General features: G+C 26.6%; 2 long non-coding RNA genes across 2 annotated transcripts; one reads left to right on the forward strand and one right to left on the reverse strand.

The window, feature by feature from the left end:
• Nucleotides 1–5,374: 5,374 nt before the first annotated feature.
• On the reverse strand, nucleotides 5,375–5,713 carry LOC128282480 (uncharacterized). The gene is made up of 2 exons (XR_008272759.1): nucleotides 5,578–5,713; nucleotides 5,375–5,490 (listed from the first exon to the last, which is right to left on the reverse strand). It is a non-coding gene; the product is annotated as an uncharacterized LOC128282480 (long non-coding RNA).
• On the forward strand, nucleotides 5,486–9,094 carry LOC128282479 (uncharacterized). The gene is made up of 2 exons (XR_008272758.1): nucleotides 5,486–5,688; nucleotides 8,572–9,094. It is a non-coding gene; the product is annotated as an uncharacterized LOC128282479 (long non-coding RNA).
• The last annotated feature ends 4,723 nt before the right edge of the window (nucleotides 9,095–13,817 follow it).

A 13,817-nucleotide genomic window follows, 5' to 3' on the forward strand; every position in this document is an offset into this window, starting at 1 on the left:
AATGTCACAGTAGCAAACTTCATAGATTAGTTGTAAGGTACTTGAAACATAGATTTGAAAAATAAAAAATAAAATTTCAATTTTACGAAGAGGAGAATTATACAATAAAAAAGTTGCCTAATCAATGAAGCCATATATATTTTTTATTGTCTTTGTAAGGAATAAGCAACACTTTTTGTGTTTGGAAAATTTTTATTTGGGTTTTAAACTTTTTATGGTTTACATTAATCTTAAAATTTAGTAATTGTTTTTTGGTTAAGGTGTGGTGATGTGATATTCTTTTATAATTTTATATCCAAGGATTTTAAATTGGATGGATGGTTGAATGGGTTAGAGAATTAGTTCCTGATTTGATTTGATTGTATGATCAGTTTAATTGAAGAAAAAAAAAAAAAGGTTCAATCATCTTTCCAACTGGTTTGATTGGTTAGTTTAATTCTTTACTTTTGATTGGTATCTAGATCCTTTATTAATCTTTGAAAATAGTGGTCATATCATCATCTAAAATTTTCAAAAATTTATATAAAATATAAAATTTAAAAATATTATATTTTAAAAATAAAATATAGTTCGAGTGATAAGGTAATTTAACCTGAAACTTGTCCCGTCATTAGAAAGTGTTTTTTTTTATCCCTTTTATATAATAACGTCAACCTTTTTTGCTGAATCATAGAGAAAGAAGCAGCCGAAAGCACTATAAATTTCATTCAATCTTGTCTTTAAAAAGAAAAAAGAAATATTTTCCAATTAACAGAAAATATTGATCATTCGCATCACTGAGATGAATGTCGGTGTCCATTCAGAATATTGTTAGTATAACAGAAAACGTACCACAAAAAAACACAGATCAAATCTACTTTCAGCACAAACCAAGCATGAGACTAGATATATTCTTTCCTTCATGCCATTGTTGTATTAAGCATCTGTCTGCATTACTGGTAGAGTAATAAAAGGCTTGCATTCCCATTTTCAATCCCATATCCCTCTTTATCTAGATATATATGATGAATGGGTTGGGTATTTAAGTTTGATTCCAACTTTTTATAGTATGGAACATGCTTTTGCTTTGAATATTCTCCTTCCTCCTTTTACATTTTCATCTTTGCTTTGGTTTCTTTACCAAATTATAAATGGTATTATCCCCACTTTTGGTAACGAATTTTGGCCCGCACTTGCATAACTATTGTCCTGGGGAAGTTGAGGCTGGTTAGATAGGCTCCTCCACTTGGTTTGGTTATTGATATCAATGAGATTGATCACAACAGTAGATTAAGCGTTATGATAAAAGATTCCGAGGGTTTTGTACTTGGAGGGCTTGCACAATCTCTTCAAATTTGTTAGAGACAGAGAATATTTTAGTTGTTTAGATATTTTATTTTCAATTTTTATTATGGTTGAAATATATATATATATATATATATATATATGAAATTTTGATTTTGATTCAATTTTATTTTGATCTAATTTTACATATTTTTAAAAAAATTAATACATTACTTTATTTTTGTATTAGTTAAATTAAATTATTTATATGTGCAATATGTAAACACAAAATAGTACAATATCAATAATTGTATTAGTGATTTGTGAAAATTATATCAAAATATATATTTATATATAAAATTACATAAATCATAGTTCATATATCATTACATATTTGACCAAAGTTAATGTATAATTTAAAGATATATCCCATATAAAATTTCATAAAATAAATACAAGAATACCTTTAAATTGAATCTAAATATATGAACGAAAAAATAGTATAAAGAGAATCATTTTGGCTAAATGTGTTAGAAGAGTAGGAATCAATTTCAGTCCTAAAAATAATAGTAAAATTATACTTTAACCTTTTAAAAGTATTAATTTTTTTAATTATTTAAAATTATAAAGATATAGGCTATTAAAATGATGAAATTGTATTTTACTGTCATAAAAATTACAATTTAATTTTGACTCTTCCTAAATTTTTTTTTTTAGTTTTGCCCCTAGTTGTAGAGTTATATGTGCAACCATATCAACGTCCACCCTCACTGCACAGACAAAAACCAAGATACTAGACAAATGAGACTCATCAAACGGATCATTAAGAAACTAAACTGTCATCAATGAATCTAGTTCAACAATTAGTTGCAAATGCTGAGATTTAAATTGAAACAAAAATTAACAATTTATTTATTCATAATATTGATGAAAAAATAAAAAAAATTGTAATAAGTCAAGTCTCGAGATAAAAAAAAAGTTGCAAATGTTGAGATTAAAATTTCTATATTTAATATCACTCTTTAATCTATACATGTTGAGTCGAGTGATAAAGAAATCGATAAGAATTTAAGATTTTAAATTCTATAGTGTAATGATAAGAGTAATAAATGTGTATATCATCAGCTTAAAAAAAAAAAAGGGGGTGAAGTGGTAATAAATGAAGCATGTAGTAGATGTGGTAGCTTTAAATCATAAGATTAAATATTTCAAAGATGAGTTAATTAATATATCTATAATTTATACATTACGTATTAAACAAATACAAACATACTACACTCATTCAATTAGGAGAGCAGCAAATCAATAGTAGCTAACTTTTTGATTCATTTTCCACGTTTTGTGGTGGTTGTATTTTTTTTTTTTCATAAAATGGGAAAGTGAAGGAATATATTAAAATTTATATTGAATAAACCAAAACCCAGTTAATTGAAAAATAAAATGAAAATACCCTTTTCTGAAATAGGATGAATAATGGAGATTTTTCTTTGTTTCACTTTCTTCCTTTAGTTTATTCGGTAAATAAAACGAAAATTAAAAGGTATGGCATTGATAGAAAAGGATCTAACCGTGGGTGAAAGAGGATTTGGTTATTTGGGTTTAGGGTGAAACATTTTTTTTTTAATTATTTGAGTGAATGAGTTTAGATAAATATATAAAATTAGTTTGTATACTGTGGGATGCATAGAATGATTGTTAATATAATTATTTTAAAATAAAATATTAGTAGTATATAAAATATATGTTTTATTATGCAGTTTAAAAATATTATATTAAAATAATTATAATAAATAAAAATGTTAATTGTTGAAATAAATTGAAAAAATTGACTTTGAAATATTATAATAGATAGATATATTAATGTTTTATTATAAAATTTTGTACTAACAAACAAATTAATTTATGAAAATAATTATAATTAATAGTAACAAAAATGATTTTATTATAAAAAATAACAATAAGATTAATTTAAAAAGAGTCTTATAAATTGTAATATATATAGATATAATAATTAAGTTATGTTTAAAGTAGATTATCTAAAGTGAAAATAAATGCTTAAAATGAGGAATGCCATGTGTTACAAAATTATAATATGAACACATTTATATAGAACCTTATAATATATAATATACTAGTTTTTTACCCAGCGTTGCACAAGTTTAGCTTTATATATAAATTATTTTATAAATTTGTATAAATTTAATTTGATGGTTGATATTATTAATAAATTTAACTCATTTTATAATTTTTATATATTTTATAATTCAATATTTTTTTGATAAAAATAATGTTTTAAAATTTTATTATTATTATTATATACAATTTCCTAAATTAAACATAGATAAAATGTGTTTATGGAAGTGGAAAATATAGATTCGAACCTTGGAGACAACATTGTTGGGAGGGTTGCCATGAACCTCAAACATGAATCTTAAAATGAACATGTATAATATAAAAAAAGTGTTCATGAAATCCATTAATTTTTATTTATGAAATCTATTTATAGTAAGTGTTTTAATTTTTTTAAAGTTTTTTAAATTTTTAAAAATCAATCCTATAAATATTCATTATTATAATAATATACAATTAGCATAAAAATCTAATTAGCATAAATTATAACATAATAAACTTTTAATTTTTAAATATGTTTCATAATTTAAATTTTAAATAATATATATTTATGTAAAAATTCATTTATCATGAATTATAATGAAATCAACTCTTTATTTATTAGTAAAAAAATTTATCTAAAAATTAAATTGTGAAACAAATTTAAAAATTAAAATTGATTCCAAAATCTAGTAAAAATAGAACCTTTAAGGTATTTAATACAATAATTCACAATTTAAAAGTTAACTTCATTGACAGAGGCAAAGCCAGAATAAGTATTTAGGGGACCGGATAAAATTTTAATTTTTATAGTTTATATCTTTATAATTTGTAAAGGATTAAATTGAATTTTCATAATTTTAGAGGAGCTAAAGTGTAATTTTATCTTTACTAATTTAAAATTTTTAAAAAATTTTAAGGACCAAAAAATAAATTTATATTTTAAGGGGGCCGGGCCCATGCCAGCCCCCCTGGCTTCGTCCCTGTTCATTGAAAAGAAAAAATATAGACTCTTTTTTTAAATTTATATAATAAACATGCATGCGTGTTTCGTATTAACACTTAAAAATCGTAAAGCATTTTTAATTATAATGAAGTAAAAAATTGCAAAAAACCGAGTAAAAGCTAATTATTTTAATTTCTTAACAATATCTATGTTTTTAAATTGTTAAATATATATTTAACAACATTTTATTTTTAAATTATTATTTAAATAATTCTAATTAACTATTTAGGTTTCTATTTTATTTTTAATATTTTTAATTTTTAAAATAATTATTGCAATAACTTATTTAATAATTTATCATATTTTTAAAATTATAGTGGTTGGTACTTTTTCTTTGTTTTTATAAAAATATATATATATTTTTTGGTTTTGAAAGTATATTTCTAAATACGTAAAAGATAATTTTGAAATTTGAAATAAAAGCTTAGTTATATTTTAAGTTTTCACCTAAATTTTTAATTTAAAATATATTAAAAATATTTAAAGGCTAAATAAGAAGATGTGATTTTAAAACGTAAAATTTACTTTTTAATTTAATTTTTTAAAATATTTACTTACTTTTGTTTTAAAAATACAAAAAAAAAAACAATTTTTCTATGGAAGTTGTTTGAAGAGCTAGGAATTTGACCGTTCCAAAAATAGAAAATTGTTATTTTAATTCATTCTAAAATAATAAAATTATAAATTAAAATTTGGTAAAATTATTAGAATTTTTCTAATCTCAATGATGAATTTATAAATTAATAAACGGTAATATTATGTTTTTGACATATCAAAATTTTATAATTAAATTTCTAACCCTCTAAAATAATTTATAGATTCGCCATGGAGCAACATCGATCATCAGCCCGCTAGTTGAAAATCAAATTATGAGTTAATTCTGGTCGTCCCCAAAAGGGTCATTCAAAAACACTAATAAATTAATTTCCATTATTTGCTAACACGCCCTTTTTTGACAAATTCAACAATAGCTTCATCATCATCATCATCTTCTTCTTCTTCTTCTTCTTCTTTTTCTTTTTGTTAGCAAGTGTAAAACTCAACCAGCTCTTCCATGGAACCCAATTGAGTCTCATTGTTTTCAAGCATCCAGTGTACGAACAAAACACCACCTAGCAAGACACCACAACTTTACCTTCGTTAGTGGACCTATCGATCAACTCTTGAAATAGAAGATGGCAAATGATTTCCGACCGTACCAGGTATCTCTGTCGCGACTCCTCGATGTAAACCGCGTGAAGACCATACTTTACTGGTATCTCTTCTGGTCTTCAGGATCTAAAGCTGTCGCTATGGTGCTGCTTTTACTGGTGAATTTCATTACCTTCCCTCTTAATTGCTAGGTAAAATAATTTTCTTAAATTTATCTTTTTCAAATGTGACAATTAAATTTTTAAAATTTTTTATGTTAATTTTAAAATTTGAAATAGATAGTATTATAGATAATATTAAATATTTATTTAAAATTTAAAAATTCTAATTATCTAATTAAAATTATAACTTAATATTTATTATTATTATAATTTAATAATTTAAATAGTTTTCATTATCTATTAAAATTAATATAATATTATAGAGTTGAGTATATTCATATATACATAATGCACTAATTTGTTTTGAAAGACATAATGCATTAATATTAAGACAGGATTAAATATTTTATTTGATATATTTAATATAGGATTGAATACTATACACCTGGCACATTATGTATTTAATTATGAGTTAACGCATAATCAAATATAATTTAATTAATACTCCCATGTCACCAACTTATTATTAATAATCACAATCATACAAAAGTTGCTTTAAATTTGTTATTAATTTAAATTTAATTAATTGGGTATTAGCTTACTTCCTAGTAACATTGTTGTTTATGTAAGAGGATATGAATTTAAGTGCGTTGAAATGCATTTATCTTTCTAGAGTTCTAGGCAATTGTATTTTTTTTTTAAATTTTAACGTGACATAATAACTTACTTGACCCTCAAACTTTATAAAAAAGTCATTTTAATCCTTCATTTTATTTTTTATATTTTTAGCCCTTAAACTTGTATTTTTTTGTCAAATCACCTTAAAATAGATGGAAAATTTAACTTTTTTTTTAAAAAAAAATTCTTGACATGGCATGCATGTGGATTGCCATGTAAGTGACACTTCAACATTTAGTTAATTTTTTAAAATTTTAAAAATTCAAAAAATTATAAGAACTGCTTTTTAAAAATTAAAAATCATTAAAATTATTTAAAAGAATAAAAATTATAAAAATATTTTTAATATTTTTAAAATTTAAAATGAATTAAATGTTGCCATGTCGTTAAGTTAACAAATGTTAACTATTTCATCAAATTTGGGGTGATTTGATAAAAATATAAGTTTAAGGGCTAAAATAGGAAAAAATAAATAATGACTAAAATGATTTTTTTGGTTAAGTTGAAAGACCAAAAAGTCATTATGCATTTAAATTTTAATAAGATATTTATTTACAACAAAAATATTACTCATTATTAATTAATACTCCATATTATAAAACGTAATTACGTATTTAAATTGTTTAAAATATCTATTTTAATTAAATAAATAAAACTTTAATTAATTTTAAAAATTAACACATAATTTATTATAAAACTTTAATTAATTATCAAAATTAATTTAAAAGATATTTTAATAATTATCAATAATAAGATATTATTATTTTATATAATAATAATAATAATTAATTTATCAATTTAATAGACAATTATCATGCTTTAAAATATCTTATTTTAGTTAATTATCATGGTTATTATTATTAATAATTTAAAATTGTTTAAAATTGCGTTATTATTATTATTATTATGTTATTGCATTATATAAATAAGTTTTATTTATTTAATTAATGAATAATTAAAATTAAAATAGATAGAAAAATTTGAGAAAACACCACTTAACACAAATATAAGCTATCAACTTGTTATAATCATTTTGTTAAGCCATTTAATTCAACAAAGTAAATCAAGATTCCACATTAGTAGTTAATATACGAAAATTTTTATAAATGATTTCTTTATAATATAAAGGAATTAATTTACTTATTTTCTAAATAGATACTAACCTGTACAATACTTTATTTAATCTAACAGAGCAAATTATGGACCATTTTATTCATTTTTCAAATAGAGAAACTCAGAATTCTACTATATTTTTACTGAAGGTAATTATATCAACCCAAACAGTATCTCAAAAAGTTATTACTGAAACATAATTAAGGGAATTGAAATTTTGAGCACAGTTGAATTTCATAAACATAAATACAATTAAGAATAAATTTATTATATAACTATTTAATTATCCATTCCTTCTGACTACTTATATTTAATTATATACATACACACTAAACTACGGTTTAATAGCAAAATTAGTAATAAGTTTTGCTGGCCTAGTTTTACTAAATCTTAACTATTAAGTGGTATTTGATGTTTTGATGTTTTCTCATATTATGATTTCAATGAAATGTGATTATCGGAAAGTTACTTTATATCGTTTGGTTTATGTTGGATGGTATTAATTAAAATCTTGGGAAAGTTACATTATCACGTTTGGTTCACTCTAAATACTTTCCTAGGAATATAATGATAATTTACTTAATTTGCTCTTACTAAATAAAATATAATATTCATGTATTTAAATTTTTTATAATAAGCTTCATTCTTAACAAATATGTGGATTAAATATTTAATATTGAAATTTAATTTATAGTTTTTACAATTCTTTTCAAAGCCTCAATGTAGCATAATTTGCTTTGGAAATTGAAAAACAAACATAAGTTACATGAATATAATACATAATTACTTTGAAATTTGATTGATCCTTTGTCTTATCTATTCTATTTCTAAATGGGTTGCTAATCATTTGCTTATTCTCGAAAACCATTCCAATAGAATTCTCAATTATATACAACAAACCATAATTCAAAGGTAAATCATGCAAAAAGGTTATGATCAAATTAGTCTTAGAGCTAAACCTAAACCTTAAATTTTTTTTCCCTTTTGCTTGTAAATATTCATAAATTCTATAATAAAATTAAATTTTCAATTCATATAACGAAAAGAAAAGAGAAAAATAGAAAAAAATATAACATGTAAACGATATAATATATATGATTAAATATGCACATTGTGGGGCGTGCCTCACATTTATTGGACACATTGCAGACACTTTATAAGAGAATTGACAAGCAACCGAAGAAGGGCAAAAACAGATCGTCAGGACAGCACGATGATTTTTAGCAATGGACGTGGCGGTGATGTCGTGACGAGAAAAGCTGGCACGTCACGATGTCACTACCATTCCTGATGTTATACAACTATATTTTGGACAACTCAACAAGACTTCTTCTCTCAGTTGGACTCTGACTACTTCATGGATATTTTAGTATGATTAAAACTTTAATTTTATCCTATTTAAAGGGCCTTAGTAACCCTGATTTAGACACGCCAATCAGTAAGGGCTTTTATTTGAAGACAACAAGATGTAGTCGCATATGGAGTTTTGGTGAGAGTTTGAGAGAATTTTGTGAAACCCCTTTTGTGAGAGTTTCAAAAATGAGCTTTGTATTTGGGGTTTGGGTTTATTATATTCTCATTGTACTCTTGTTTTGTTTGCTCCATTAATGTTAAGTCGATGCCTCCTTTTCTCGTGGTGTTTATCCTCTTTGGAGGAGTTTTTCATGTAAAATATTTGTGTTCATTCTTCTACCTTTTCTATTTCATTGTTTATACGGGTCAATCCCCAACACATATAAAAATAAATTAAATTAAAGAAAAAAATTACTTTCAAAAAATTCATTGAAGTCGTAGAGAAAATCAAGTAGTAGGAAGGAAGTAATAAGTGTAACACCCTATAACCGACCTGATCGCCAGGTCCAGGTACCGAATGTCACAATTAACTTGAGTATCGTATCAAAGTATTAAAATTTGATTTAACTACATACTTAAACATATCTCACTTTTGAAATTTAACTTCTATTAAAACTCTTATCACACGGGTGTTAATCCCACAATAATGGTATTTATTAACCTTAACAGTTAATTACAAAATTTTAAAGACTTTGATAAAGATATATATCCTATTTAATCCCCGAAGCATGACCTCTAAAGGCGCCCCTCTATATACATGAAACAACAACCGCGCCCAATACTTCAGTCTAGTTGTGTCTGGCTTGTTCCCTTCATTCGATCCTTGAGTCTTCATCTATCCTGCATACAATCAGTAAATTTTATAAGCTCGAAAGAACTTAGTGAGATCTTGTATAGGAGATTTATTAAAATTTAGGGGAAATGATACTTTATTCGCAAATGGAAAACTCCATAAAGTTTGTAGGAGAATTTGTATATTCCACCAGCATAGCAAATGCTTTGTTTACTTTAAGCTAACGGACAACAGGTATAACCACTAACCATCACTATGTAGTATCAAGATTACTTCTATCTTTTATTTTGTTATGGGCCTTGACCCTAAATAGCATTATTCTAGACTTTTTTTATACCTTTTGTGTCGTATCTCATCTCGGATACTTGTTTTTGCCATCACGGAATGGTAACAACTATTGGCGCTGTAACTAAGACTTTGCCATAATTATGGATCCCTTTCTTGATCCTTTTAATCCACACTGAACTCCATATGCATTTGGTGTAGTATTTAGTCGGTAATCTGGTTTTTGTCTTAACCTATGTTAGAACCCTTTCCTGAATAAGGTCTCGTTCTATTATCCCAATCGGTGGACTCAAATTTGATACTTGGCTGACTGAATTAACACTCTCTTTTTTCCTGTGGTCTCGCACCCACAATGCAACCTTCAAGCACTTATTCACCTTAGTCCAATCTTTAAAGTGCTCTAATTAATGGATAATTCCAGCGGACTATCTCCTATTTAGGCATCCCTTGGTAGTCTCCGCCTTAGGTAGTCTCACATGGTCTATCTATGTTATTAGTACTAATGGATTTCCTTTTTCTTCGTTATTTTCTGGCTGACTTTTCACCCAAGATAGCGGACTTCTTCATTGGATGGTCATTGTAGATTTTCTCTCACCTTGTAACCCTATCCTGATGTCCATTTTTCTCTGTAGATCTCTGGTGGAACTTAACGATCAGGTTGTTTGGATCAAAAGCTACTTCCTTGACTTATTTTATTTCGCCTAACGCTAGTTTACCCACCAACCACTGGCAAACTCAAAATGTCGGATACTTCATAACCTGAAGAATGTGTCCCTTTTATTTCCTCTACCCTATTAAGATCGTTTATACCAACTTTTTTCTCCATAGCAATTTAGTAGATTCCCTCATTAACATACTTACTCTTAGTCTTAAACACTTCTACCAACTTTTTTTATATTTATAGGTTGGCGTTTCTTTTCCTTTCCTGGTTTACACACGTTCTCATACGCACCAAGATCATTCTGTCTTATCATTCACTACACAAGTCATTCCGAGGCTTCTCTTTTTTATGTCCTGGCTAGCCTCCAAGTTCTCTATCCTGGTGAACTTCTTATGTTGCCACAGCCTACCTATGGTCTTACATAGTATTAACCTATGTTTACTGTCCTACTGGACTCTATATGTTGTCATAGTCTAGCTATGGTCTTACACAATATTGACCCATGTTTACTGTCTTGGCAGACTTCATATGTTGCCATAGCCTAGTTATGGTCTTATATATCAGATCTCTTTCGAGATGTCGCCCCGTAGGACCTATAAACAACTATCGCGGCGTCACTCCATGGAGTCGATAGACCTTTGCCACGGTGTTTCTCTAGCGAGCCAACCGATACATCCCATAAGGTTGCCCAAACTCCCTCGAATACCCATTTCAAGCTACCTATTCCTTCATTTCACCAATTATTCCTATCTTCATCTACCCTATAAAGGTAAATCCCCCTTACTCCGCATCATATACATACAAGTATTTCAAGAAATATATTGTACTTATTTATTTCTATAGTATACAGTACACCACCCATTAATACTTCAATTCATAACTAATTAACATCCAACAAACATACATGGAAGCATATTCAATCACCATGTTCATACACAACCACGAATACAAACAACATTGAACATAAAAAGACACATATCATTTCAGCAGTTCAATGTTATTGGTCGTCTAAAGGTGGGGTACAGAAACTCACTTGAACTTTTTCATCCTCGTCAGCGTAGCTTCTCCATGTCACATCCTTTCTTACTTTGCTCCCTATAAATAGATGGCACCAATAGGACTATTTACACAATTTAAAGATATTGTTACTCTGCCCAAAAATAGAGAGAATTTATTCTCAACTATTAAATTTATTTTCTGAAATAACAATTTCTACAGGTTTCTGTTTGAAAAGAGATTTTTCGTTTTCACACTTAAATAAAGAAAACTATTCTAGTTTTGTGTTTTGATTCAAATTATTCGAGCCCACACTCGAAGAGTTCGTGGTACGAGAATAGCAGAGAAAGTCGTTCAGTTAAAAGTCGGGAACGTTAAGGATTCATCTAGCCAAAAACATAGACGTGAATTCAATAATTGGTTTATTGTTATAAATATCACAAACTGACTCAGTTTTGAAAATTTTTATTTTTCGCTGTGCAAGAAAATCGTTTCCGAATTGAATTTTTCCAATAGTTTGTCACCTACAACGAGTCCCCATTCGTCTGATTGTTCAACCTTATTTTAGTTTGGGTTATGAGTCTACTATGCTTTTTTGGGTTTTGTTGAGAAATTTGAGATTATGGAAATTCCAAGTCTATTTCCGGTTCACATGATTTTCTAATTTTACAAAAATTAAAATTAAAAAACTTGCCTGGAGATGATATTCCATGATCTAATTTCAAATTTAAAAAATTTAACAACCTAAATTACAATCGATCTAAAATTTAGAAACCACAATTTTTGGTAAAATTATTTTATAATAAATTAAAATAAGCAATATCCATACATTCATATATGTAAATCGAAAACATGTTCATAATGTAATAATGACACTTCTCATCAATTTAATCAATCAAGAGGGAGAGGAGAAAATTCATTAAAACCAATTTACACTATAAACACAGTACAACTTGGCTCTAATACCGATTGTTGAAAAAATTCGATTTAGAAAATAATTTTGTTGCATAACAGAAAACTAAAAGTTTCTTAAAACTAAACCAGTTGTGTTATTTATAGAAATAAAATTTTTACCAAATTTGTACTTGTGTTTTGGAATAAACGGTTAAAGTTGATTCTCGACTTTCAACCAACACGATTTTTTCTGCTATTCTCGAACTTCAACTTGCTTAGAGAGTGGACTCTAATTCAGAAATTGATTAACACAATGAAACCTTTCTATTGATATTCTTTGAGAATAACAATAGCTCTCAAATATTAGAAACCGAAAAGTAAACTGTCCGAAAATTAGAATTTTATTAAAAAAATAGATCTCATTAAATTTTGACAAAGTGTCGATGCTTAGTCTAGTCTATGTTCAACCTAACATATGGTCTCTATTTATAGAGAAAATCACAAGAGTCTTACTTGAATAAGGATTAACAAAATAATAATGTTTTGATAGAAAATACCACACGTTCTTACTAAGAATGGGGAGGGGATTTTGGGAACTAAGGTTGTTGCCCATCATGCTACAAGATGGGTCACAGGGTTAGTCTTGTGTGTTAGGTATAATTATATGTATTATATGGTCTTTTAACCAACTCATATAATTAACCAACTCAATAAACAATTTTCTATTTTCCAAACATTATTTATTTAACGGAAATAAATTAAATTAATTTTCCTAATTAAATTATTTTCTTAACCCAATTCTAATTCGGTTAAAGTCATAACTGTAATACCCCAAACCTGGCCTAGACACTATGGTCGAATCTGGGAGTGTTACGAAGAAGGGTTTTGAAACTGATGATACTTCGATAAAACCATGTTTAGTTACTTGATAAAACATCCAAGTTTTATAAAACATATTTATATATATTATTGAAACCATTACATGTTGTCCTTTAAAGTTAACCAATTATTTCACAGCGGAAGTTTGAAAATAGTTTAAAACAAAACCACACTCGTGTTTTCAAAAATAACACATGTTCGCGTAAAATCGGTATTTTATCGAATCATCGCAATTTAAAAATCATAACGTAATCAACCTAAAAAATTCAAACCAACAGTCCAAAAAGTCCAGAGAGTCAAAAATTACAAAACTCTCACGAAAACCGAAAATTTTAGTAACACTGTTAAATAATTTAATAATAAAAAACCTTTTCATCAAGTGGTCACCGCTGAGCCTTTGTCGCACCAATCCACCTATGTCTGTGGATTATCTGAATAGAATAGATAAACATAAGTGAGATTTTGTAAACTCAGTGTGTAAGCTAACAGAGATAGTCATGCAACATATATAGAATTTCATATACAGTCAGATAC

The sequence above is a fragment of the Gossypium arboreum genome, chromosome 10 (assembly GCF_025698485.1).
Source record: "Gossypium arboreum isolate Shixiya-1 chromosome 10, ASM2569848v2, whole genome shotgun sequence".
Classification (NCBI taxonomy): Eukaryota; Viridiplantae; Streptophyta; class Magnoliopsida; order Malvales; family Malvaceae; genus Gossypium; species Gossypium arboreum.